Here is a 19,362-nt window from a genome sequence, read left to right as displayed (position 1 = left end):
CAGAGTGTAATTCTCAATCAGAATGTAAGATGATTTCATAGATATTTCATCCAGAATATTAATTTCCATTCTTTGGTTATTGGTAGACTCAATTTCTGAAAGGATGCGCCGTCCACGGGGTGCCCGTATAAACCAACGATGACCGTTTTTTACACAGTCTTTATCACAAGACAGATCAAGGTCTAGTTGATTCCCGAAACAGTTCAGATGGAAATCTGCAGAAATAAGGAGTATTTGGAATCTTGTACAAGAATGATTACTGCTTCATAAAGCACTTGGATAAGAAACTAAGACTTTCAAGATGAAGACTCTTTCCTATTACTGTATATTAAAGTCTAACTTTAAGATTATACTGCTCAAGTCATTATTGCACTGGTCAACTTGACAGAATGATTTTGGAAACGAGAATACAATACTAGTATTTCAATCCACTCTATGTTTTGTTTTTATGTACCCTGTAATTGTTCTGTTTCTGTCTGATAATCTGATAATCTGGATAATTACTTCAGTCTCATCATCAAGTAATGCTAGCAGTTTTACTGCAATACTGCTATCATAGTGGATATCAACAGTGAATATAATATCAATCAGTGCCCTCAGAGTCTGAAAAAAAATGACGCAATGGTGTTTACTGACTGGTACGAGGCTTCCTATTTATGAAAATGCAGACAATCTGAAAGAAGGACAACTATGTGAACTACGTGTTTATATAAAAAAAAAACAATAACAAATACGTACACTTTTGGGTTTCTTCCGGCGTTGACGAAGTAAGGAACGGACTGTAGAATATGAGACTAGCAATCAACAGTACAATGGCAGCCATTCTATCTTTGATTGCTAAAAACCAATAATGTGCAGCCAATCACCCGCTGTTTTACTGTTTAAACTGGAGATCAACTGGAGGCAGCAAAGAACGCATCATAAAAGACGAAAAAAATCTGCTAGTGAAGCATTTAAACCAAACAATTTGCCAAATGCAAGCAGATGTATTAGGTGCGCTGACAAATTCAGGTTTAATCAAGAATATTCCTACACACGGCTAGACAGCAATGTGAAAATAGGCTATGACTGCAGAATACGCGACTGATTCAACATATTCTCCTTCATGAAAGATGCTATGCGCTGCCCAGAAATAATCGTACTGAACTGTTTTGATGATCTTCTTCAGTGCATGTTGGGGGAGAAGAGGGCCCTTAAAGTGCGCAACCATTCGACCACTACCTGCATGAGTGTTCTTGTGTCATGAAAGTTCAAAGTTGACGTCTCGATGAATTTACTAGTCATTCGAGGAAACAATGTACAACAGCATAAAAAACCACTTAACCATGCAATTCTTCTTCTCGAAGTAACAAATTGTTCACTATTTATCATTCTTTTTGACTACTTTCATATCTGCTATGGTCAATGGGGTAGAAACAAATTGTTACCTTTGCAATAGCTTTCGTGTATATCAATGATAAATTGTAGATTTGAATAAATGTTGTCATTAGAGAATCTTGAAACCATCAATTTTTGAATAGGTAGGCTGATATCATAGCCAAACTCCTTTCAGTTTCAGTGATTTCATAGTGCTTCACAGCCTTTAACCAACTGCATACAGGAAACTGATTCTTGGTGCTTTTTCTTTTCTTTTCAAAGTCTAGAAATCTGAATATCGTAGAAAGACTGATAAAATATCCCCTTGATTTTGATCGACACAACGTAGCTTTCTTATCTTTCAGAGAGAAAACGAGAGGCAATAAGAAATACGGAGCGCTCGAAACTGGGTGATTAAATATCAATAACTATAACATCAATGTATAATGAAAGACATATACACTCCTTTAAATACTTAAGGGCCAAGCTTTTGATTTAAGGGCATGGAATCTGAGAAAATCATCTTTGGAACGGACGAACGCTTTTTGTAAGGCTTTATTTTGTAGGACCCTTATTAATCAGGCTGTGTCACTTGATGGTATTGATAATCATGATTAATGATCATAATTATTCAGAATTCGTATGCCACGTTTCAGGATAGTCCGATGATTTCTTTATTGTTTTTCCTTTTGTTAGATAAAGGTGTAACATGTAAACACGACAGATTATTTAATTTTGTTTATTAAAGAGAGCACTACTTATCACATCCAATTACACACATACACGCACACACACATACACACCAAAAAATATAATCTAGCAACTTTCTATGGCACTGGCAAGAAATGATCAATGACAGCAAACTCTGATGAAGGCTATTATTTCACTCTACCCATCCCAAGGCTTGTGATCTTTCAAGTCAGTATCAAAGTGTCCGCACTGAAGAACAAAAGTGAGAGTGATGATGATCATGCCGGTCATCACGAAAACACCCAAGAACATCCGCACGAGCATACAGCAAACAGCACCGCCACACCCGAAACGTACACATTTTACGTATTTTTGTTTTTTGTTTTTACAAGAAAGCCTAAAATGATGCATGCATTCATTGCGGGGTCTATTTATAATAGAGAAGACCTTCATCGTCGTTTGCTGTACGACTCACCCTTAACTAATTAAATAGAGCTGACTTTACATGCACATGTTCAATAATTACCCCCCCCCAAAAAAAAAAAAAAAACAACAACAACAAAAAAACAAACAAACAAAAAAAAACAAAAAAAAAAACACAAAACAAAAAAACAAAAACCCCAAAATACAAAAACAAAAAACACAAAACAAAACAAAACAAAACAAAAACAAAAACAAAAATTCCTGTGTCTCAATCCATGGTTAGGCTTTTTGGAAGTGTGAATTAACAAAAACCGCCTGAAATGTTCTTGATAGAAATTAAAGTGATCGTATAGTTTTGGTTGAGACCTAACTTCAGGTTTCTAACATTCTTTGGTGAGATAAAGAAAAGCCTCTTATGAAATATGAAAGAGCATGTGATTCCAAAAGGAATTCGCCATTTGATTTTATTTGATGAAAATTGGTTTGGAAATGGCTGAGATATGGGGGCACTGTGGCATAGTGGATAAGACTCCCGTCTCCCGCTCGGAGGACCCGAGTTCGAATCCCGCCCAGTGCTTACGTCCTTGGACAAGATGTTTTTACCCACTGTGTCCCTCTCGACCCAGGTGTATAAATGGGTATCTGGCAACGGTAGGGTAATAATGATAGCAGGGCCCTCTGGTAGAGCAGTGGCAACACTGAAGAGGCTACCCTGGGTAAATGAGACCTTATTATTATTATCATTATATCCAAAACAGAGTGATCCTTATAAAAGATGGGACCCACCTATTATTACGGTCTCTTTGTTTTGTTTTGTTTGTGGGAGTCTCAGCCATTCCAAACCGATTTTCATCCCATATACTTTGAATTCCTCTTGGAATGATATGCTTTTTACTATTCCATGAGTGATTTCTTGATATTTAGCAAAAAGTTAAGAGCCCAATCATCATCTCCACCAATACTATACCATCCCTATAACATTTGAATAACCTTAATTGTTCAAAACTGATAGCACGAATCGGCAATTTCAGGGGTTAAGTTATAAAGATACAGAATAAACCTTTGCACAGATTAAGGCAAATGGTATGTTGTGAAAATAAACTCATATGGGAGGGGACGCTCTACATTTTATCAATGATTGATATTTCAAGATGGAAGCATACATTTTTGAAGTAGGATGAGAATTGGAACATGATAGGGACATTTTGATATGAGCATAGTTGTTTTATAGGGCAAGATGGCCGTGAAAAAAATGATAAACGCTAAGGCGGTATGCTTTCAGTGACTGCCAATGGGTAGATGAGATAGATATGTGGACTTCGTGATGGAACTGCGCTGTAGATATTTTGAATTTTAAAATTCTAATTTATCAGTAGAAAACACGGTTTACTTTCAAAGTTTCACTTTATTTTCCCACTTTTGAGGGGTGTTTCTTCGAATAAAACTGTCCAATTCTTTGTGGATTCTGATCACTTCAGTATCCAGTCCAATATATATTATAAACACTATGGATTTTACATAATTATGTTGTATACTCTGTTCATTCCATGTTGCCTTGTTTATCTTAATCTATTCTCTGTCATTAAAGAAAGTAAAATGTATATGTTTTTGTCGAAAAATGAAATGAAATTTGAATTGAATTGTATTCTTCTGTTTCTCAGCACAAGACGACAGACTGCAAGAAGCAAAACAGACTTCTTTTATGTTCATCCGGTGCTATAATCCACCAGCTCTCCGTGACACTATAAAGGAAGTTAGATAATGAAAGCGAAACAGTACAGGACAAATATGGCTCAGAATAAGATCACATTACGGTGGGTTCATTACAATCTCAAGAGGACAGCAACGTCGTTGTGTATGAAATCAGATCTTATGTCACATCATTTCATACTCTCACTCTATCTCAACACAGAAATCTATTGATAATAACTGCAAGACTGATTGAGCCCTACAATTGTAACCAAGCCAAGCCATTTTTATTATAAATCTTCAAATGTCTATTCATCTTCATCACCCAGTTCCATCTTTAATTCTATCATCTAAAGTACGAAATTATTATCCTCTTGAACCGGCCATATATAATTTTTATGTCATGGCTTAATGTACCTTAATTCCACTCCCAACCCTTTTCTCTGATGGTACACCTTACTACAAAAGAGTGTTTTAGGCACAGGGAAATGAAAGGTAAAAAAGTGTAACAAAAAGTGTTCCTAAAGGTAACTTAGTACCAGTGAATTTGACTGCCATTGTCCAAAGCATGACATACAGCTGTAACACTATATCCCCCACACACGCTAATAACCTCCAATTCTGTCTTGACAAGCAATGAAGACAAAAAGCAAGCAAATGATGCACATTCTTGATTACATAGGCTTACACGTAACGGGACATTTGTCTGATGTTTGATCAGGCCATGTGCGCAGTGATGTACATTATGTCTGGATAGAATAGGCAACACTCAAATGGATTATAACTATGGAATACACAGTCCATATTACACTACTGGATGACCAAGGTTATCCTTAAACGGTGTGATTTACCAACTGACACTGCATCATTTAGTTTTCCTTAAAACTAGTATACCTACTATCAGACAACTATTATAGGATTTATCATAAACAATTTTTAATAGCTATACAAATTCGAAACACATAGAATCATTTTCAACGACATGGTCATGTTCAACAAAGGTATCGATTAGAGTGTTCGTACTAGATAAGTGAAATCACATCCCATGCAACGTCACTATTTTGAAACTGGATTAAAAATAGTATTTATTGTTTTCACTAGACAACGATCACTATACCGGGTGTCCCAAAAAAAGGGGAACGGTGGATTTTCAGTACCTTGCGTTCTAAAATTGATATATTTTTTGACATCATTAGAAAGAGCATCTTCCGCAGAAGACCATGATACCAAAATCATTAAATTTGGTTCAGTACTTTTTATTCTACGCCAATTTCTATACATGCAGTCATTTTCAATTTTTTGCGACTTATGAGATAATAATTTGGATGCGACACGCGTTCCGTACGGCGAATTGTATAAGCTCGTTGATCCATGTCAACAAAAGATAACGCTTTCATATTGGGCGCGCGCACACACAGACACAGACACACACACACACACACACACACTGCTTTTTCCTGGCCAGTGCCCAATGTGAGAGCTGTATCTTTTGTTGACATGGATCACCGAGCTTACACAATATTCAGCGTATGGATCGCGTGTTGCACTCAAATTAATATCTCGTAAGTCCCCCAAATCCGACGAAATTTGAAAATGACTGCATTTTCAGAAATTGGCGTAGAATAAAAAGTACTGAACCAAATTTAATGATTTTGGTATCATTGTTTTCTGCGGAAAATGCTCTTTCTAATGATGTCAAAAAATATATCACTTTTAGAACGCAAAGTACAGAAAACCCACCGTTCCGCTTTTTTTGGGACACCCGGTATACGAAGTGTGAAATCCCATTCATAAATCAAAATAAATCACGAGTTCTACCGTTATCAATCAGTCTTTAACGAGTAACTTGCATGGTGAGGCCTTACCGTTTCCACATATTTTCCCTCGTGCTTACCAGTTTACTATATACGTGATTTGAGGCTAACTTTGGCTATTAAAAAAAAGGTCGTATGTTTAACTACACCTTTATAGTGTAATTTGAATGTAACCACATTTCTGGAAATTCGATTCAACACGGTGTGCCCCCCCCCCCCCCCTCAAAAAAAAAAAGAAACAGAGAGAAAAACTTTGTTGAAAGATGACAATGAATTGGCAAGCAAATACTGCATTCAGCCGTATAACGGAAGGGTGGACTATAAAAAAAAATCTCAACACAGTCTCAAGACAACTGATATTCACATAACTGTATCCTGGGACATTATTGACATTCAGTCATACGGAGAGCGAAAGCAATGTTACATTAAGAAATCTTTTCATCGCTAAGAAAAGGCATGGTTTCACTTTCAGCGTTAAATGAAAACATGCTGGAAACGGCGACGCGTCGGTATAGATCAGCACATTCGACGAAGAATTCCATTGATAATATGTAGAGTAAAGTTACCATCTATACTGATTATCCACGGCAAGGCCAGTCTCCTACTTCATTATCAAATTTACGAACAGACACTTCCTGCTATACCTTTCAATGAACAGAGAAGGGTAAGGTTGTATCAAGAAAGCATAACACACTAACAGCTAGGAAATAGATGAACTTACGGGCATAGTACAGGCATAGAGAATAATGCAAAGTTTGTTACTGCTGTGGCATGTAAAGCATAAGTGTACACACTGTAATTTCTTGCTGCCACACGCACACACTCACTGCTTACACACACACACACACACACATATATATATATATATATATATATGTATATATATATATATATATATATATATACACGCACACACTCACTGCTTACATACACATGTATATATATATATATATATATATATATATATATATATAATTATGTGTGTATATTATACATAATACATGAGAGAGATAGAAAGAGGTGATGGACATTGTATTACAAAATGAAGACAACGCCATTTCGAAATTATTTTGTTTGGTTTTGTGTTGAACACAAAGATGAACCCAACTTGTGCCTTTCCTGTTTGGGATTAATTTTCAAACACTTTGTAGCAGATGCAATTCGAATTATTAGGATAGATATATGAGTATTTTCATACAGCAATTCTTAATTGAGTAAGTAGGTAGTTGGCATGTCTGATACCAGAAATATGTTTCTCTCTCTTCGCGAATATTCATAAGTGAATATTGTTGGATATTTACGATAGGAGAGATGTCCATATCTTTAACGTCATTTCAAATGAAATGAATTATATTGAGTAAGAAATCGTGCAAAATCTTCTATCATGGTTTTATTTGGCTTGGAATTCTGTAGTCATGCATTCAAGCATTTGTGTTTTAGGATATGCATGATGTGCTCTCTATAAAATGTACCGGTATTTGCATGTAAAGTTGGATGAATTAAAAACATGGTCATGTCACAATAATATCATCAGTACTTCTTAGTCTTATACACCTGCATACTGGGAATGTAATTCCTTTATCTTTGGAACCATTCACCTGTGGCTGTTGTACTTGTCATCCATAGTCTTCAACTTTTATTTTTGTATTTAGTCATTTAATTTATGTCAGGAATAAGTGACCATTAAATGCCATTTATGTTAGTTGACTAGCAAGCATGCTTTTATGTTGGCCTCATATTTCTATTTTCCTGCATGATGCATTCCAGTTGTAATTTTATGCTCAAGTAAAATTCAGTTGTATTTGGTTTTATGTGCATCGTGAAGCGAATGAACATAAATGAAATGAAATTAATCAAATTCTGGGATTCCATCCGTATACAAGATACGACCACAACATGTGCATGTCATTCTTCAAGTCATGTGTCACTAAAATTCATGTACAGTTCCTCTTGCCATGCTGGTTTTGAGTCACCGCTGCAGGTCCCTCTTGTTTTGTTCACCGTAGCATACAACTCCTCACAAAGTGGAGGTGCTGTTGACGACGCTCCTACCGCTTTGTCCACTTTTGCGTACAATCCCTCACAAATTTGAGGTTCCAAGTTTGCGGTGTCATGGCGGTCATGGAAGTCGCTTTCTGTCATTATGGAAAGGGGGACACCGTTGGCATCATTTTGAGGATTCAGCACACTGTATTCTTCGGAGTCAAAAGCCTCAGGAAATTGCGGCTCGTGGCTAGTATCAACTTTACTCCGTTCCTCGCGTTCTAGTTGATAGTAGAAAGTGTCTCCAGAAGGTTCGGCTGGTAAGAAACCCATACTAGTAGAGGACGTATTAGTGTTTCCTCTATCAGAGTAAACGATTCTCTTTGGACTGGAACCGGAACCATGGAGTGCATGGTTGTAACTTTGCGCTTTGTCGTCGAGGGGTGCATAATGGATGCGATTGTACTCTGTGCAGCCAGAGATATTGTGGGCATGTTCGTTAGGGTCGCTTAATTCTGCATACTCATTTACCATTGCCCTCTCTAGCTCAGAAGTGTCGACAAATCTGTCTTCATGAACATGCGTGCTGCAGGTGCTTGCATTACATTTTCGAGGGTATACTTTGTCAGACCGTTTACCGAAGTCCAGTGAATTGTAACACCGCTCATCAAACAAGCGCGCTTCACCAGATTTTGATACTGCACCATTTGTCACCCTGTCCTTTCTCCGAACGTCTGCATCCTGGTAATCCTCGTCCTCACAGCCGCCCGCTGATTGATCCAGTGATGTTTCCTGTGGGCCATAGTATTCAGAATAACTAGGTATAGAAGCCAGTGAAGTGCTAACGGCGGATTGGACACTTCTCAGCATGGGAAGCGTACAAGAGGAGAACTGCTTTTCGTCTGCAGTCTGAGAACCCACCTTGGCTATCTCCGCGGCGTTTTGATAGATACGATACTGGTCTTCCTCATGAAATGTGGCGTCTCCGAATCTGTTGTCCTGAATGTAAGGGATAGAGTGACCTACTGCACCAGCTGCAGTACTGCTATCATTCAGTGAATTAACATTATCCGCCATGCTGGAGTTCTGGCCTGACGTGCCAACAGGGTACATGCGTATTTGTCCACCAATAGAGCGATCATCCATGGAGTTTACAGTTTCTGACGACCTGCGTCTGTATGAAGAGAAGGGGGCAACATTCGACGATTAATGCCGACCATTACTAATAGTTTGTTTAGCAATGTGCGATTCAAACTTTTTGCAGAGAAACATAAAACAATTTATGTTTAAACAATTGTATAATATAAAAGTTTTCCAATCTACTAAAAAAAAACTTCTGTTGAATACAGAATATTCTTTTTTGTGTTTATTCACCCTGTGCGTTTGGAGCATGTATGAGTATTTCCATAAAGCCAAACATCTCTTTTCTGAACACACGCTTGCACAACTGCGAGCAACACCCATAGTGATACATATGATATACAGTTATTTGCATAATATATGAGGAGATTCGCAGTTCAAAGGGATTTTACAACCTTTCAGCTGACCCTATAGTTTTTGTGTATTAAAAAAAAAAACTCACGCTTTTAGCTGCTTCTTGCACCGCGTTATGGCTAGTATGGCAAGCAGTGCAAGAACGACACTCAAGGAGGTCCCAAGGCTGTACATGATGATTTTCGTCTGATGTAGCAACTCGGTCACTGAAAGAAATTGGGTAAAGGTAAAACATCTGTAAGGAAGGAGCTCACAAAATGAGTGCAGCCATAAAATATGACCAGATTCGAACACATTTCTTCACGTCTATCATATTCATGTTATCATTTTTATAACAACCAACACGACCAAGACGATAGCTCAGCCTTTTGAATTTTACCGCACGATTTTTTTTTATTTTTTTTTGCTGTCAAGTTGTGAAATGCCGCCATGAAAGCACAACTGGTAGGTCCTAAAGCTTCACGGATCTCATGGGAAGGTCGTTTCCGCGTGTATGTGTGTTTGTGTGTGTACGCCTGGATATGAAAAAAAAGTTTGTTAATGTGTGTGTGTGTGTGTGATATTCGAGCATAAAGTATGCACGCCTGTTTCTATGTCTGTACAAAGAGTGCATTTTAAAATTTCAGCGCCTCTTTTTTTAACATAAAAAAATCAAAGGGGAAAAATCAATCCAGATTTTCCTTAATACAATGATTGCAATGATCGCTCAAAATGAAATGATCGATTCAAACTGACTATATAGACTATACTATTTACTCATATTTTCAGTGGTATGTTCCTGCGTATACGCACCTTCTTGGAGTAGAAATGATAATCTTTAGTATCTTTATAATGAGAAATGCCATAAGTCTGTTTTCACGCAATATTGATTATCTTTCTTTATTATACCTGGATTCCATTGCACGCATAAGAATAGGATCCGGCAATTATTATCAAAATAATCCACTATATGCATCAGACTACTTACCTGAAGGAGACGTAGGGCTTGACCTCGTTGATGTCGTCAATTCTAGAATATTCTGTCCGGCATCTGTTTAAGAAAAGACGACCAGAAGGATATTGATATTATAAGAACCAGCCACAAAAAAAAAAATCTAAAAAACGAAACAAGTACAATTGTAAAACCCATTTGTACCAAAATCTTCAGAAAAATCATACTATGATTAAAATAAAAGATCAGATTAACCTAAACTGCCGTCTTTTCAAAAAATTAAAAAGTGTTGCCCTGTATGAAAATGCAATAAATTCTAGAAATCGTGTACTGTCCGTTTGATGACGATAAAGCACATGGCAAGCCAGATTCAAATGTGCTCTTTTCCAGCATTTCCAGCACACTAACACACAAACACACACAAACACACACACACACACACACACACACACACATACAACACGCTGAACTTGCATTTTGTAATACTCACTAGATGTATTGTCTGTAGATGCTGTGCTGATGTTTACATCTTGCCATTCATTGCCTGGAAACAACGTGCGTATGTGCACAGAAATGGAAGAAGTAAATACAATTTCCTGTACACTCTGTAGGTTTCAGAATGAAACAACAACTATGCAATAAGTTTTAAAGCTTACTAAGCTTACTTGAAATTAACGGAACACTGATCTGTCTTTACTATTGACCAATTCGTTTTTATGACTATCTTTGTGAATTTCTGTTAAAGGTGACTTAGGTGAAAATAAAGCAATAAAAGCAAAAGTGTGTATGTCGGGGGGGGGGGGAGTGAAGGCTATTCTTTGATGCATTTCCTCCATACAGTCTAATAATCCCTGAATTCGTTATTCTGGCGTGTTGCCATATCTTAATACCATATCTTCAGACTATTCAGCGCGCTTCGTTAGTCTTGTCTGTTTGGCATCGATGATTTCAGAATTAAAATCTAAGCAACAAATGCAACATATAAAAAAAAAGAAAAAAAAACAGTTTGGTACCCCTCCTGTCTTGATGTTCCAAGCTAACCAATGGAAAACATAGAATAACTCTTGCGTTATCAGTGCTCTTACTTCATGATAACATATTCCACATGTGCTCTAAACATATCACTGAATATGACGAACCGACTGTTTGTTGCTCGACTGCTTGACAAGATGGCACTGAAGCGTTCCAAACCGGGAGGTAAGTCGACCATCCGGGTCTTCCAACACACTGAAGTGTCGCGCCTCCGTCGATGATGTAACCTTCTCTACAGGTGAGAGTTATAATGGACCCAAACCTCGTGATGTTGGAGTTCCAATTACCATTAGATACATGGCCAGGATGATCACAAACCGCAACCGAAACTATACACGACACAGAAAAGCAACAGTGTCTCGAAATGAAGTTGCACACACACACACACACACACACACACACACACATATATATATATATATATATATATATTCAACAAAATTGATTTTCCATCAATAAAACCTTTATTTGTGCCCACGTTTCATTTGGTTGAAATGTGTGTAAATCGTTTTATTTGCTTGTGACATATATCACATCCTTTGAAATTATTTAAATCATTTTGTCTATATACAAATCCCCGAGAAACACAAAAAGATTGAAATGACAGCTGCTGCAATTATTGCAGTTGGGACTGTAGAAACTGCGATAATTTTAGCAAAGAAAAAATAGTTTTAATAGCAATAGAAAATATTAATTTCGTAAGTGATTACTGTCACAATGAGGATGTATAATGGTTACAAACATGATTAAAGATAATCGTCCACTGCTGATTGTGATAAAAATGACAGTAATACTGATGTTCAGAATGAAGGAGACAGAGGTGATACACATGTGCGTATCATTACCTATTACATACCGTCACAAAGTATTTGATTACTATTACTTACTGTTAAAAAAGTAGTGGGAATTTTCTTCTTCATTTGGACACTCCCATCGGTGAGAACAGGTTGAGGAACAGCTGCTGTAATCCATTTGTTGAAAACATGAACACATGTTCCGATGCATGACAGCAGTGTCATAGTGAATTGGGCGTCTTGCACAGGTAGACGCACATTCTTCGTAAGAATGAACTTCATATCCAGGATAAGCCTGAAATACCTGATAGTCACCCTGATAGCATCCGAGAAATCCAGGCACTACGTAGAAACAGAATGATCGTTATCCAACATTAGATTTACTTCTGAAAACAGCTATCAGACGGACCCAGTGTCACTTGATAGGTAATTTTGATATGATAAATGAATAGAATATAAAACGGACAATGCTTCCCTTTAATAAAGTGATGATCATTATACATGAACCGAAGTATAGTAAAGCATACCCATGCAGCATGTATTCTTATGAAGATATGTGTGAACAAGGCTCAATGCATATGTCATGAATCAGATATTTATGCTGCTACATACAAAATGTAGGGTTGGTTTGTATAGGCCTACTGTGATTACATTCTTGCTCTTCGCTGCTTAATTTCACTAGCATAGGGACACGAGAGGGCCAGGCACCTATGGTTCCTATATGGCTTTACAGACAGACAGTAAGACAGACATATACACACTCATGCATTTCAGTATGTATTAATACACACGCTCACATAATACATGCCTACGTACCATGCATGTGTACATACAACCTCACCTTGGCACTTGAGTCTGGCAAGCTTATGCGATGGACACTCAGTGGTAGCCAGTGAACAACCCATTACACGTTTGGAATCTATAGATTGATATTGTGAATATTATTTACATGTTATATTTACATGTATAAAGAGATGATTATGTCTTTCTTGATTGAAATGTATTTCATGATAGTAATTTACTGTCCGAACATACAATATCCTCTATTTCTCTCAAATTTTTAATTCCTACATTATATTGGTTTCCCCGGCCAATTTTGCACTTCTGTCAGTCCATTTGATAGAAGGTTCATTCAATTTATCAAAACCCCCTCATTATTGCACAGTCTGTCTTTGACAAAATTACAACTTGTACATTCAAATCGTCATTTCGATTAATGAAATTTGCACATGTGGCTTTCTAATTCGTAAAAAGGGCATTCAAATTGGCTGGTACTCTACCTTCATTCAAATTCGCCATCACTTGCCGAAAAGGTAATTTGAGTCATTCAATTTCGCGAATGGGCAGTCAAATTCCAAACATTTTCATTCAAATTAACGTCATGTTATTTCTTTTTTGAAGAGGTGAGAACATTCAACGTGTATTTCTATGTGACGTTTTTATTTCATCCACACACTGTTAAGTAGTAAAAGTATCATTGCTGACCCTATATAACTCGAGTTTGTTGTTCTGTAACGCCCCTTTTCTTTCATATATGTCATTATAGGCTTACAAGTACAAATAGTACAGATTAACTTCATCTTCTTACAATCATGACAGCACAAGTTAGATACAGACGTATATCTCAAGAAGACAGAGAAAGAATCATCACTGATCATAGGAACATTTGATAATCATAACCTTGACTTCCTAGAACTGGCCGACACACTCGGAATAAAGCGCTCAACGGCCAGATAAGTTGTGGCCACATGCACTCCGGACTGGGAGATTCAATTTTGAAAAACATTGAAAAAAAAAACTGTTGCCAAAATATCTAAAATGAATACGAAAATATGAACTGTAATGACGCTTACAAAACAATAACTATGTTGAAAACAAATAAAGAAAGAACCAAAGCATAAACATGTGTGCTAAATTGACTGCAGAAGATGTTAAATTGGATGCCCAAAATGAATTCGAATGAACGAGCGCAGCATATACGTGATGACTTGACTATATCATTCTAAATTGAATGAACGAATAACGAAATGGAGCTTGTTTTACGAGTTTCAATTGAAAAAGTGTCAAGTAGATTGAGGTTAAAGGTAATTTGAATAAAGAGATCATAAAATTGAAATACTGAACATGTCATCTTCGCTAAATTTTGCTAAATTTAACGCGGCAATATAAGGAATAAGACTGACAAACATTGACAAAAGTGCGTAATAGGAAAACCTATACTAAAACCACACGACACACGTGGTGCATGTACCACTTTACCAAACACTGCTGTGTACAGGAGAAGACTTTTAATCTGGAGGTTCTGAGTAACACCAGTTCCTAACAGGTGCTTATACATGAACAAGATGGTTTACACCCTTTACGTGGAGACAAGTGAGCACACCATCCACCGGTACAGAATCATGCACAATCGCGGGACATTAACTTTTGCTTGTGGCAGACCTGTTTCTAAATCCCAAGATTTTTCGGTTCTTGAATAATTCCAAATAGTCATCCCGCTTTATAAAAAAAAAGACACAACACAAACGATGATCAGTGGCGTATCTAGGGGGGGGCAAGGGGGGCACGTGCCCCGGGCGCCACTCCTTGGGGGCGCAAAAAACGAAAAAAAAAACGAAAAAAAAAGAAGAAGAAAAAGAAAAAAACGAAGAAGAAGAAAAAAGAAAAAAGAAGAGAAGAAGAAGAAGAAAAAGAAGAAGAAAAAAACTCGCCCGGAGGGGGGGGGGCAGAAAACCAAATCAAACAAGATAAAAACAAAACATGATGATGACGCGGACAAAATGACAATGTTTATTGTGTTCACACAAGAATTCCATGTTCTGTCAGCTGAAATACAAAAATTTTCGGCTCGCTCGCTGCGTTCGCTCGCCAAAATTTATATAAATAAAGAAGGTTAGAACAAAACGTGATGATGACGCGGACAAAATGACAATGTATATTGTGTTCACACATGTCATTTTATATTTAGCAAGCAAAATGTTTTACGGAGCAGCGGCTGCAATTTCTTTCGTTCTGAAGCGATCGCCAATTGGATCAAAAGAATGCGCCAACGGTTTCACACATATGGGGGGGGGGGGGGGGGGAGGGGGCGCAAAAAAATCAAGCAAGATAAGAACAAAACGTAATGATGACGAGGAAATATGCAAATTCCGGCTCACTCGCTCGTACAATTTAGAGTATTTTTTTCAAATCCACAGTTTCTTGGTATAAATCGTTATCTATAAGGCCGTCACTATTATCTTGATTAGGATTGTAAGATTAAATACAGTGTAAGTAAAAAATGACAAGAATTCCATGTTTTGTAAGCTGAAATACAAAAAAAATTCGGCTCGCTCGCTGCGCTCGCTCGCCAAAATTTATCCAAAAAAAAAAAAAAAAGAAAAGAAGAAGATGTGACGATGACGCGCACAAAATGACAATATCTATTGTGTTCACACATGTCATCTTATATTAAGCAGGAAAAATATTACACGGAGCAGCGGCTGCAATTTCATTCGTTCTGAAGCGATCGCCGATTGGATCAAGAGAGGACGCCAACAGTTTCGAACAAAATGGGGGGGGGACGCAAAAAAAAACAAATCAAAAAAGATAAGAACAAAACGTAATGATGACGCGGAAATATGCAAATTTCGGCTCACTCGCCTCGTACTAATTTAGAGTACTAGTGTTATAAGTCCTCAGTTTGATGGTATAAATCGTTATCTATAAGGTCGTCACTATATCTTGATTAGAATTGTAAGATTTAATAAGCAAAAATGACAAGAATTCCATGTTTTGTAAGCTGAAATACCAAAATTTTCGGCTCGCTCGCTGCGTTCGCTCGCCAAAATATATATCCAAAAAGAAAAAAAAGAAAAAAGAGATAAGAACAAAACGTGATGATGACGTGGAAATATACAAATTTCGGATAACTCGCGCGTACTAATTTAGAGTACTTTTGAAATTCCTCATGCAGTTTGTTGGTATAAATCGTTATCTATAAAGCCGTCACTATATCTTGATTGCAATTGTAAGATTTGATTAGCAAAAAATGACAAGAATTCCATGTGTTGTAAGCTGAAATACCAAAATTTTCGGCTCGCTCGCTGCGCTCGCTCGCCAAAATTTATCAAAATTCACTACATTTAAATCACCCTCAAAAGGACCCCTTTAAAGTGCTTGAAAAAGCATATCATGTGGACTTTGTTTAAAGTCCCTACCGGGATGGGGTTGGGTTTGAACACTTTTTCAGAAATTAGGGGCGCAATTTTCGCGCTTGCCCCGGGCGCCGTTTTCCCTAGATACGCCACGATGATAAAGCTAAGAAGTGTACATGGTTACCTGTTACTGCAACCAGGGAGGTGGGAAGAGACTCTTCCCACCTCCCTGCTGCAACTGAATTGTTTAGACGTGCCATCATATAACATAACAATTTTCACTAGTACTGTATCATCATCTTCTGAATACAGCCAGTATCCTTTCATAGCTGTTCACCGAATATTTTTTCTCTCTTTTAGTATTTTTCTTTCATTTCTTTTGCTTTTAACAAAAAAATAAATGAAGGGGGGGGGGGCGTGCGCCGGTTACGCTCCCCTCTGGATCCGCCACTGCTTACCCTGAGAACATGTCAACCTCTGAGTCTTGTTACGTGTTGCTGTACTTGGCAAAGTCTGATATGAATATCCTTCTGCCGCTGGGAAGCCAAGCTCTCCGCAGATCAGTTCGGCAGCTTTGTCGTTGAATTCACCATAGCAGACATAGCTGTCTGGTTCGAGGACCACCAAGCCTTCCAAGGGAGAGGGTCCACCAACCAGTCTGACAGAGGGTTCTTGAAAGTAAAATTCTTCTTAAAATGATTATTAAGATCTAATTACAGGCTTTAATTTATCGATGATGACAGAAATGAGTGATCAACATGTTTTATGCTACATCACAATCTTAACAGTAAAATGATTATAACTTTTTCAGTCTTAAAGAAAATTCCTTGATACTATATACAGCGCATTTTTGAACTAATAAATCAATTCAATCCTAAGAACTAGGTGTTGTAAAAAACATTTCCTACTTTTGATCCTTAATAGTTCGAAAACTATATATCAGATTACACTGTCATTCATATGAGTAATAGCTGACTAGTGTACAATATTTAGTTGGAGGTGATTTGAATATGAAAGTATGAATCAGTTTCATTAGATCCATGATTGATTTTTAAGATAAGTTCCAGATTTTGATCAAATTTGAACCATCTGTACATTTTTTTTTTGTGTGCGTTGAACTTTACACAGGAACCAGAGATGTGTATGCGAGTGAGTGCTTACAATGACCCTGAACAATAGACATGAATACCACGAATACCACTGGACAGTGCTAGTCTTAATTCATGGTAGAGGGTAAAATTCATGCACATGAAAAAAGTAAGCACATATTTTCATGTGATTGTACATGCACATTTAATGATGAATAAAGACTAGCTGTGATAATGACATTTGTCATGAATATATATAAAAAAGCATTCAAACCCTGGCCACTGTTTAGAACCATTGTCTCGGTGTTAACCACACACTCCCATACACACCAATTTACCCCTATGCGAGTGTTGAAAATAGAGCAAAAGCTGAACCCTATTATCTTAAAAAGAAATCTTCAATTTAATGAAACTGAATCATGCTTTCATTTTTAAATACAAAATTGTACCTCCAACAAACCTGTACACCATTCAGCTATTTTTCATATCAATACCTGTGTTATCTGATATTTTGATATCGTTATTTTGTTATCTGATATATCTGAACTATTTGGCATCAAAAGTGGGATTTAAGAAATAAGAATTGAGCATTATTGAGCATTTGATCTGAATCCTGATTTTTTTTGAAATATTATCCAAAACAATATATAACAATAATGCTGTAAACAGTATCCGATAAGGTTTTGACCTTGTGATCTCCATGTAACGGAAAATGTAGACGATATCAATCTCTTGGAACCGTACTTGCACCTTGGCTGACTCAGCCAAAACTAAACATTTAAAAAAATCCTTTATAGCAGAAATGTATATTGTTGCATTTTGTGAGTTCTTACGGGTTCCCGATTTTTAGACAGGAAAATAATAAAAATTGCAATCTGCGCTCTTGATATGTCTGAAGATAGCAGTAATGATGTCCTTTTGATTATAGAAATTGTTATATTATGAAAAAAAAACATACGCCTACTCTTCTACACAATTGACTTTGTATCCTTTTCCGGTAAAGATAATAAATTCTTTAAATACAATTCAGCAGACACAGCAGACCTCGTTAGCGATTGTTGCAATAATCATTGTTGTAAACATTACTGTTACTGTTGCATTGTTCACGTCATTACATTCATTCCTCTTGTGATTATTCTATTTTTTTCTTACTGTTTTATCGTTATGTGTAAACCAAATCTACCTACCTAATGTCGAAGTGTGTAGCTATTCACGTCAAATAGCGTAATTATACAAGAAAATCTGTAGTGCATTACATTAAACCTTTTTGATATCATATCACGGTTTTGTCATCACGGGTAATACTTGTAAACATCGGAAAGCATAACTGCCATGTTTACTAACTTTCCTTGGTGACCTAGATGCAAAAGACGATTCCAGTATCGATGGCGGACAAGTACAAGATAATCTAAAAGACGAAGTAGTTTGTAATACCGATTGTTAAAAATGCAGATCAGCAGGTGCGATCTTACAAATTGATTTATACAGAGGGAGATAATTGGCAAAAATTATAGTAGAAGACTAGGACTGTCAAACAATAAAGAGCCACAAGAAATGGTAGCACTTGCAACACTAAAAGAACTTGCTGTTTCAAAAGTTTTGTACAGTGACTGAAGATGTATAAAAGCAATTGCAGTAGTTGTAATGAATAGTCATTATGAATTTAGAATAATTGCAAACATAACTCATAATTCATTACTCAGGTGAGGGTTATATGACAGCATTACCATCTACTGGACAACTTTCCCCTATTTTCTGGGTCCTCATACATATTACACTAATCTAATATTTATCGTTACTATGTACAAGATGTAGCTACCGTTTGTGTCATGGAAATCCTTACCACTACATTTTGTGTGTGTGTGTGTGTGTGTGTGTGTGTGTGTTTCTGTGTCTGTGTCAACGTGTAGATACATTGATATTCTGCCAATT

General features: G+C 36.9%; 1 long non-coding RNA gene across 1 annotated transcript; it reads right to left on the bottom strand.

Moving 5' to 3' along the window:
- Nucleotides 1–10,416: 10,416 nt before the first annotated feature.
- LOC139730037 (uncharacterized) lies at nt 10,417–12,844 on the bottom strand. The gene is made up of 4 exons (XR_011710905.1): nt 12,300–12,844; nt 11,520–11,741; nt 10,871–10,924; nt 10,417–10,479 (listed from the first exon to the last, which is right to left on the bottom strand). It is a non-coding gene; the product is annotated as an uncharacterized lncRNA (long non-coding RNA).
- Between the last annotated feature and the right edge of the window lie 6,518 nt (nt 12,845–19,362).

Source organism: Diadema antillarum, unplaced genomic scaffold (genome assembly GCF_040938485.1).
Source record: "Diadema antillarum isolate AM-2024a unplaced genomic scaffold, OU_Dant_1.0 scf00000021, whole genome shotgun sequence".
NCBI lineage: Eukaryota > Metazoa > Echinodermata > Echinoidea > Diadematoida > Diadematidae > Diadema > Diadema antillarum.
Note: the sequence above shows the minus strand (reverse complement) of the source record. Positions and strands in the feature narration are given on the sequence as shown.